This window comes from Rhododendron vialii, chromosome 5a (assembly GCF_030253575.1).
Source record: "Rhododendron vialii isolate Sample 1 chromosome 5a, ASM3025357v1".
Taxonomy (NCBI): Eukaryota; Viridiplantae; Streptophyta; class Magnoliopsida; order Ericales; family Ericaceae; genus Rhododendron; species Rhododendron vialii.
In genome coordinates this window covers 2,357,859-2,367,020 of record NC_080561.1, presented here as the reverse complement: position 1 = coordinate 2,367,020, position 9,162 = coordinate 2,357,859, and the positions used below count along the sequence as shown (strand labels likewise).

Genomic DNA, 9,162 nt, shown 5'->3' with positions numbered 1-9,162 from the left:
ACCGCTCCAAATGCAAACCCACCCAAACCCCATTCCGCCCACACCTCCATCTTCATTTCCATCTCCAAACACCCAAATTCCGCTGTACTTACCCGGATCGCCAGAGTTTCCGCCCCCGGACGACCTCCTGCAATTCAAACACCCACTATACCTCCATACCGCCTGACATTCGGCAGCTGAAAAGAATTAACCCGTAAGTGCAACTTAAACAATTGTCTAACCCCATCTCTATCTATATACATACACCCATCTGCATTTAACTTTGCTTTCCTAAAGAATCATAGCATAACGCACACCAACTACTCCATAGAATTACACAACTTTAATTGGTGTTGGATTAAAAAAACTTCCTACCCTCCTAAGTACCAAAAAAGGGGAGTTGTTGTATTTACATTAGTGACCTCAGTTTTAGGTATGAGATCAGTTCCACACAGTGGTGCGCCCAAGTTGGTTTCTATGGGAACTGAGACCATTCTCCTATTTTCTTCCATCTTCGATATGTCTATATGATCACAAGTGGTTGCATCTTTTTCTGGTATAGCTATAGCCGTGAGAATGGTTTGGGGCTTTTCACCCGTGTGAATTTAATCTTCTGAACTCTGAAGAATTTACTCAAGCCTCTGTTTTGTGTTTATTATATTTTGAATGGTCCTTTTGTATCCTAGGATAATTAAAGGGTTTATTATTGTTTTATTCCCGTGCTTCCAAATGGATGACAGCATAATGCACACCAATTGTACAGTGCAATTATGCAACTTTAGTTGGTGTTGGATTTTAGAACGTCCTGCCCCTTTAGGACCCACATAAAAATAAAAAAAAATTATGCGTGCTCGAACTATAGGATTTGAGGGCTTTTAAAACACCGACTGTCATGTGCACTAACTGTTTGATTTAATTTCTGAACAGTTTTGGGTGGTGGTTCCATTGTTTCATTTCATTGAAACATTTAGTACACTATAATATTGTGCCGCTTTGGCGATGAAGGAGTATCAGTTGCTATTTATCCAGGGAACATGTCAGAGTAATTTAAAATCATTTATCCTTAAGAGGAACTTCCTCTTTGTTAGAGTAATTCATTTCTGTATAAAATAAGGATTTAGAAATGCAAAAAAAAATAGTTTCCTTCAAAGCGCCGAACAACTTCTTTAGGTTACTTCATTATATGCATTTAAAACAACATTTCCAACAAGACAAAACTTTTTCCTAATCATGTAATAATCAAAAATGACTGATGTAGCACTATAGATTACTTTCTATTCATATTAGGTTGGTGCCTATTTGGGGTTGATTATAAGATGTGAATTCTTACAAATACACCATGTAAGGTTTTGATGCTATGGAATGTTTAGGGCTTCATATTTACTTGTCAAGATTACTTAGCCCGGTCAATTCAACTACACACAAAAATTGCTGACATAAAGAGAAAACACTGTGTGGGGGCTCCGTTCCGGATGGTTCGTACTTTCAGAATGTTGGTTCGAAATTAGCTCCTGGCTCCTGGCTCCTTGCTCAGTCCTGCAAAACGAAGCACGACTAAGAGACCACGCCGGAGGTTCTCCGGGATGGCCCTCCGGTGCAAGAGTCAGTTTGCTTGCAAGGAAGAGTTAGGAAATGAGAGCTAGGGTTTCGTTTGAGCGTACTCCTTCCAAATAGGCATAATGGGATATTTATAGGGAACCCTTAGCTTGGTCTCCAAGATTGCACCAACACTCAACACGCGTCGGCTGATGTCACTGTTGCATCACGTTTAGGATTTTACAACCGTTTTCATGATGAGCTGGCACCTTCACGTGCCACCATCATTGTTCCCATAACCGTTTGGATGATGTCACGACCATCATCATTGCCATGGTTACTGTTCTGATGCGGATGAGCTGGATCGTCGGCCAAGCTTCGCTCGGCACCGAGCATGTTGTGGGACCTTCGGCAGCTATCCAAATGAACGTATCCTCCACCCCGAGTAGGTGCAGGGAATGGAGCATTAAGGGAAGTGGTAATTAGCGGGACCCTCGGCTCCAAACGTCCAAAGAAAGATGTCTTGGAGTTGAAAGGAATACTGGGTCACGTCCGGAAGCTGCTCGAGCCATTTGCTCGGCCTGCTACAATAGCCCCTCAACCCATGCCGAAGCTCTTTAATTGGTTTGGGTTGATTTAAGATTTGGCCGAGCTTGAACCTGCGACAGATTAATCCGAGCCCCACATAAGGTGACAGCTGTCGAGAATTTGAACGGGTGTGTCAGTTGAAAGGATGTCTTGGCAAACGAGGAGACGGCTGGCATGGGTAAGGACTTCAGTCGCCACATGTCACGTAGTGGTTGGCGAGGGGATCGGCGGTGAAATGATGGGCGGGAAATTCGAAAAGCCCCGCTTCGTTTATAAATACCGGTGAAGGAGGAGAGAGAAAGTTCTTCTGCACTTTCTCTCTTTAACGCTTGGAGCTTCTCTCTCTACAACCCCGTTTCAAAATTCGATTCGAATCCAGAACTTCAACTTCAAGCCTTATTCCAACAGAAATCTTCAGGTATGTCATCGATTCCTATTGTTTCACTTTTTCCCTTTCTTTTCATGCACATTTTCTGGGGTTTTGGGGGGTTTTTTGTACTGTAGGAACAGTAGAATACTAGGAAAAATGATGATGTTCATCCCTGAACTCATCTTGTTCTTCCGAGCCCCCATAGGATGTCTAGGGCTCGCTGAACGATTTCTTCTGATGGGGATCAATAACCGAACGGTCCCCAATTCTCTGATTTGCCGAACGTAGGAAGAAATTCAGAGCCCATTATCGGTTAGCCTATGACTCGTGAGCCGATAAGATGAACCGAACTTCCAAACAGTTTTCTTTGCCGACGCAGATTTCAACTGCTTAATACCCTTCTATTCTTTTCCTAGGTCTGGCTCACGAGGTCATCGACGTGTCTTCAGACTCGGATTGCTTGGAAACCGAATCCGATCGTCAATTCATCAGCGAACTTCTCGAGCTGCGTAGGTTGAGAAGTGGCCGAGCGATTGAATCAACTTCAACAAGGATGTCGGCGACTTCTCCTGTATCCGACGACTCTAACGCCGAGGGCGATTATGAGTATGCCGCCGACGACTTCCTTACGGAGCCCGAGATAAGTTTCTCCCCAGAAACCCAATCTGAAACCGAGCCACAGGTGGGGCAAGAAGCCAAGTCAAGGCTTATGTCAGGAGCCGAAGCTTCAACATCGGCTCCGAGCGACGCCGACCTTTTTGACAAGGGCTTGCTATGTCCTTACGCTCACTATTTCAGTGGCAGCCCTGGGGAGTACGCAGCATTCCGAACGAAATACAATATTCCAGACGATGTTCTGATTCATAGAGTTAAGAGCACTGACATAAAAGACCATAGGGATCACCGTCCCGAGCATATAACAGTGCCTCTAATGGCAATCTGCGAGGCCGGACTTCGGTTCCCTTTACATCCTTTCCTTAGGGAGATCCCCTGGAAGTTCAGCCTGGCCCCTCACCAGCTTGCAATAAATAGTTACCGTATTATCATGTCGGTGATAGCTCTGATCGAGAGCCAGGACCTAGACTTTACCCCGACCGACCTGTTTTTTACATACACCATGTCCAGACATGGCAAATTTGGCCGTCGGTATTTGTCGACGCGTCCCAAAAAGGAACCACTGATAGACGGACTTTCGGATACCGACAAATGGGCTGATTTTTACCTCGAAGTGCATGGAAACTTCGAGTTCGGCGACGGTCTCCGTCGGTATGCTGTTTCGAAAGTGGCTGATACGAGAGGTAATAAGACCGAACGTGCTCAATTCTTTTATTAGGTTTATACTTTTGTCTTCTTTGCTGCTAAGGGTATTTCTTGATTGGTTTTTGTTGTGTTTGCAGAGCTCGGCCCAATTTCCAAGGTTCTCAACACCAACTCTCGGGGGAAGGCGAGCGAGACGCTGCTTGCTCAGGTTTGCCGTCACGCTCCGACCCTCCTTGATTATCGACCCTCCTACAAAGGTGTGCTGAGGAGGAAGGAAAAAGGGAAAGAGGTCGCTCCGAGCAAGAAAAAGACATCCAGTGCTCCAGCTGCCGAGGCTGTACAAAAGAAGAAGGGAAACTCCAACGCCGTCGGAATTCGAAAGAAGAGGCAACAGGGGGGAGTGAAATTGCCGAAGATTGGATTTACAGCAGAGGAGTGGCTTACTCCGTTCGATTCTACCGAACTTCTCTAACCTTCCTTTGAAGATATGTCAAGAAGGAACATTCCAAGGCCTGTGATCCCAACAAAGTCGGCTAATCTTGGCCGAAGCCGAAGCCGAAGCTCTTCTGAGCAGCAGGGTCAGAAGGAGAAAAGACAGAAAACGTCAGAGGACATTGTTCTGCCGACCATTTCTCAATCTGTGCCACTTGACACAGTTCCAGCCCCTTTATCAAAGGATCAGGGGAATCTTGTTGAACCACATATCGATCTTACTGATCCAGCCACCGAGGCCGCCGTCCGTCGCCAGTTCAGCCCTTCGTACACTATGCCTGATGGCAGGGTTCTCCTTCAGAACGACTCAGTCAAAGAAGAGCCGAACCTTGCTATCACACTTCTGAGGGGGCTGGCCCTGCCGAGGGATTATGATCAGGTTCCAACCGACCTCCTTCCAGGTCTTGGTGAGATGTGTTCTTATCTCGTTCAGGTTTGTTCCCTTCTTTCTCTTCTCTATCTTTTTCCTATTTATTTCCTCTCTTATTTCACTTTGCTCTTTTGATTAGGCTGGGCAAGCTGCGCTGAAGGCGTATGACAAAGCTTCCAAAGTCTCTGCCGAACGGGAGAGGTATAGGTCTGACCGAGATTCCTGGCGAACCAAGTTTAGGATCTCGGAGCAGCAGGTCAAGGACGAGGAGGTCGAGATGGAACGGTTGAAGAAGGAGCTTGCTGAGATGAGGGTCGCCGCCGAGACTGCTGAGGCCAAAGTGAAAAAGCTGAAGGGGGAGGAGAAATAGAAGATTACAGCTGCCGACGCCCGTGGTTATGAGGCCGGGATTCAAAGAGCCACCCTAGAGTACACCCAGGTTGCTCATAGGATGGTCAATGACGAGCTTGAAGCTCGGCTACCTGACTTCTTCAGGCTGGGATATGCTGCCGGTGCCGACGCAATGGCTAGTGTAATGGCAATTCAGCTCGAGTCTGGCTTCCTTAAGCAGCTGCCTGAGCCAACCGTGCCTGATCTTGACCTTCCTTATACTGAAGAGGAATGCCACCCCTTGCCTCCCGAGGATGAAGACGAAAAGATGATTGAAGCGCCTGTGGCCAATCAACAAGAGAAGGCTGGAGATGATGAGAGCCATCCCAAGGCTCAAGACAAAGTTGCTGAAGATACTCCAGCTTAGGATTTTCCTTAAGTTTTTATTTTGTTTCTGAGTATTTTGAACTTTGTTTTTTGGACTGGATGGCACCGAACATTTGGAATTTTGCCATGCCAGATGTAATAGTTTTAAGGGGGGTCGGCATCGAACGTTTTACCAAGCCGAGCCCTCTTGGTAGGAGTTTCTGAATTTCAAGTTTATGTTTTAATGACTTAGAAGAAATTCTCAACTTTGTTACTGTACTGAATATTTCTCTATGCCTTAGAAATATTTTCTGATTTTGGCCGCCGAAGGTCAAGCAACCTTGGCTTGTTTTCAAGGTTTTGGTAATTACTCATGATAGCCCCTACTTTGGTGTAAGGCTCGGCTCAAAATGCCAGTCTTATGCCAAGGTAATAGGTGGAGTAATTGTTTGATGTGGCCATTTAGTTCAAGTCAAATTATGAACATAGCCGTGCTGAGGACAAACTTTCAGGTTCATCTATTGTTTTGTGTTTGGACTTCAAGTTGTCCGAGTTGTTTATGATTTACTTGTAACAGCCCCTACGCTGGTATAAGGCTCGGCTCAAAATGCCAGCCTTGTACCAAGGTAATATGTTAAGTAAATATTTGAAGTGGCAATTTGTTCAAGTCAAATTATGAACATAGCCGAACCAATATGATTGATCGAGTCGTGGCTGGAAATCAAATTGTCCGAGCCATAACGTGTTTGTAGTAAAGAAATCCGAACGTAGCTGTAATTGTCAGAATACCGAGCTTATAGCGATCGAAGTTTGTACATTGTAATCAAATGTAGAGAACATTGATGCTTCAGAAGTAGGATAGACTTTCCATTAAATAAAGATGGTCAAAACAAGTACAGTATTTTTGAAAGAGAAAAGTAATAGACTTGAGGGCTGCTGTGATAGATTGAGACCGATGAGAGACTTCAAAGGTAGGCCTTCCTGAGGTTCAGAGCGTTCCAGAGGTTCTCAATTTCCCTTCCTTCTTTGTCTTCTAACTTATACGAGCCATTGCCGACCTCTTTAATCACCCTGTAAGGTCCTTCCCAATTCGGTTTGAATTTTGTCTTCTGGTTGGCTCGGATAACCTTCCGCCAGACCCAGTCGTCGATTCTGAACTTCTTAAGCCTTACGCTTCGATTGTAGCCCCGAGCGACTTCCTGCTGATAGTTGGCTAACTTGAGCTGAGCATCGTCTCGCTTTTCTTCGGCTAAAATAAGCTCGGTTGCCACTGCATCATTGTTGGTTTCTGAATCAAAAGTTTCAGTGCGCAGGGTTGGGAACCTTGATTTGAGTGGGATGACAGCCTCCATGCCGAAGGCCATTGCAAAGGGAGTTTGGCCAGTGGAACGTCTTGGAGTGGAGCGATAGGCCCAAAGGACCCGAGGCAGTTCTTCAGCCCATTTTCCTCGTTTAGAGTCCAGCCGACGTTTGATACCAGCGCAGACAGTCTTGTTCGTGGCTTCGGCCTGGCCGTTGCCTTGGGGGTAGGATGGGGTTGAATTGAAGAATCTAATTCCGAACTCAGCACAGAGTCCAGTTAACTCTTTGCCCACGAATTGGGAGCCGTTATCCGAAACGAGTAAGGCACGCCGAACCTCGTGACGATGTTCCTCCAAACGAATCGACGAACGTCTGCTTCAGTCGTTGTGACTAATGGCTCGGCTTCCACCCATTTTGAAAAGTAATCCGTTGCGGTGATCAAAAACTTGAAGTCCCCAGGGGCAGTTGGAAGTTTACCAACTATATCCAAGCCCCATAGGGCAAAGGGCCAAGGACTAGTGATGGGTTTGAGAGATTGAGCGGGCTGTCTTGGTATAGGGGAAAAAAGTTGGCAAGGCTTGCACTTTTTGACCACTTCTTCACAATCCTTCTTCATTCCTTTCCAAAAGTATCCTTGACTGAGAGCTCTTTGACAGAGGGAGCGCCCACCAGAGTGACAACCGCAGCTTCCAGAGTGAAGTTCGGTTAAAATAATTGGGACCTCGGTTGGATGAACCACTCTTAGATATGGCCCCGTGAAGCTTTTTCTGTAGAGTTGGCCGTGCTCAGAGATCCAATAGTAGGCTGCTTTACTGCGTACACGGTGGGCCTCCTTTTTGTCCGAGGGTAGCGTATCGTCTTTGAGGAACGAGACGATTTCATCCATCCAACTTGGGCCGAGGGAAATGTTGAATACTTCTTCCGAGACTTCGAAGCTTGGCTGGTGGATCTCGCCGAGGCTGATGTGTCGGTATTCAGATGCTTTGCTTGCCGAGGCCAAACTTGCCAGAGCGTCGGCATGAGCGTTGTTCTCTCTATTGATCTGTTCGATTTGGAATCCTTTGAACCCTCGGATTAGCTCTAGAGCGGTAGCTTGATACTTAATCATTCTTAGGTCCCGAGCTGTATAATCACCTGTTACTTGATTGATGATCAGCTGAGAGTCGCAGAAAACTTGTAGGTCTTCAACTTGTAAACTTGCCGCGGCTCGGAGACCAGTAAGCAGAGCTTCATATTCGGCTTCGTTGTTTGTGGCTTGGAAGTTGATTGTGATAGCACTTTCATGAAGGATGCCACAAGGGTTTACAAGGACAACCCCTGCACCCGCGCCATTGCTATTTGATGCCCCGTCAACGTGCAACTTCCAAACGTCTCCGCTGAATAAGTTCCAAGCTTTCCGAGCCTCTTGTTGTTCTACCATCCCATAATTAGGCTTGACCAATGTTTCCTTGTTCGGGCTTCCAGGGGTGAATTCAGCAATGAAGTCTGCCAATACTTGGGCCTTGATTGCAGTTCGAGGCTCAAAGTGGATATCAAAATTTGCTAATTCGACCGCCCATTGAGATACTCTGCTTGATAGGTCAGCCTTCCTCAGGAGATTTTTAAGTGGAAACTCTGTAAGAACTATGATGGGGTGCTCTTGAAAATAAGGGAGCAATTTCTGAGCTGCTGTAACCAATGCTAGAAGAAGCTTCTCCAATGGCAGATATCTAGTCTGTGCTGGGAGTAAGGTTCGGCTAGAAAAGTAGATTGGTTGGTCCTTAAGGCCTTCCCGTCGGACACGTGCCGAGCTTACGGCATGTGGAGAGACAGCTAAATAGAGATGGAGAGTTTCAAAAGCTACTGGTTTGACAAGAAGAGGGGCCGAACAAAGAAAAGATTTCAGCTCGGTGAGGGCTGCATCGTAATCTTCCGTCCACTTGAAACTTCGTCGGCTTTGCTTCTTAAGAGTTTGGAAGAAGACATGGCATTTATCTGACGAGCGGCTAATAAACCTGTTGAGAGCCGCTGCCATCCCTGTTAGCTTCTGAATTTCCCGAGGAGTGGATGGTGGTTTTAATTGCTGAATAGCTGAGATCTGGCTCGGATCCGCTTCGATACCACGCCGAGTAACAAGATAGCCGAGGAACTTTTCCGAGCTAACTCCGAAGGCGCATTTATCGGTGTTAAGCCGTAGCTTGTGCTTCTTCAATATTGCAAAGACCTCGGCAAGATGAGATAGGTGGTTCTCGGCTTTCAAACTTTTGACGACCATATCGTCAATATAAGCTTCCATGATCTCTCCGATGAGAATTCCGAACAATACGTATACCATTCTTTGAAAAGTGGCCCCCGCATTCTTAAGGCCGAACGGCATAACCAGGTAGCAGAAGAGGCCCCTGGGAGTGATGAATGCCGTTTTTTCCATATCGTCGGGATCCATGGCTATCTGGTGGTATCCTCTATAAGCGTCCAGGAAACTCAGCCGAGCGTGACCCGCCGTTGCATCTACCAATTGATCAATCTTTGGAAGGGGGAGGCAGTCTTTAGGACAAGCATCATTCAAGTTGGTGTAGTCCACGCAGACTCT

General features: G+C 46.3%; 1 long non-coding RNA gene across 1 annotated transcript in view; it reads left to right on the top strand.

Annotated features, from left to right (window-relative positions):
• LOC131325435 (uncharacterized) overlaps positions 1–9,162 on the top strand; it is a 31,983-nt gene continuing 22,821 nt past the window's right edge. The window contains exon 1 of the long non-coding RNA XR_009199704.1: positions 1–197. This is a non-coding gene — a long non-coding RNA (uncharacterized LOC131325435). The remainder of the gene's footprint in view (positions 198–9,162) is intronic.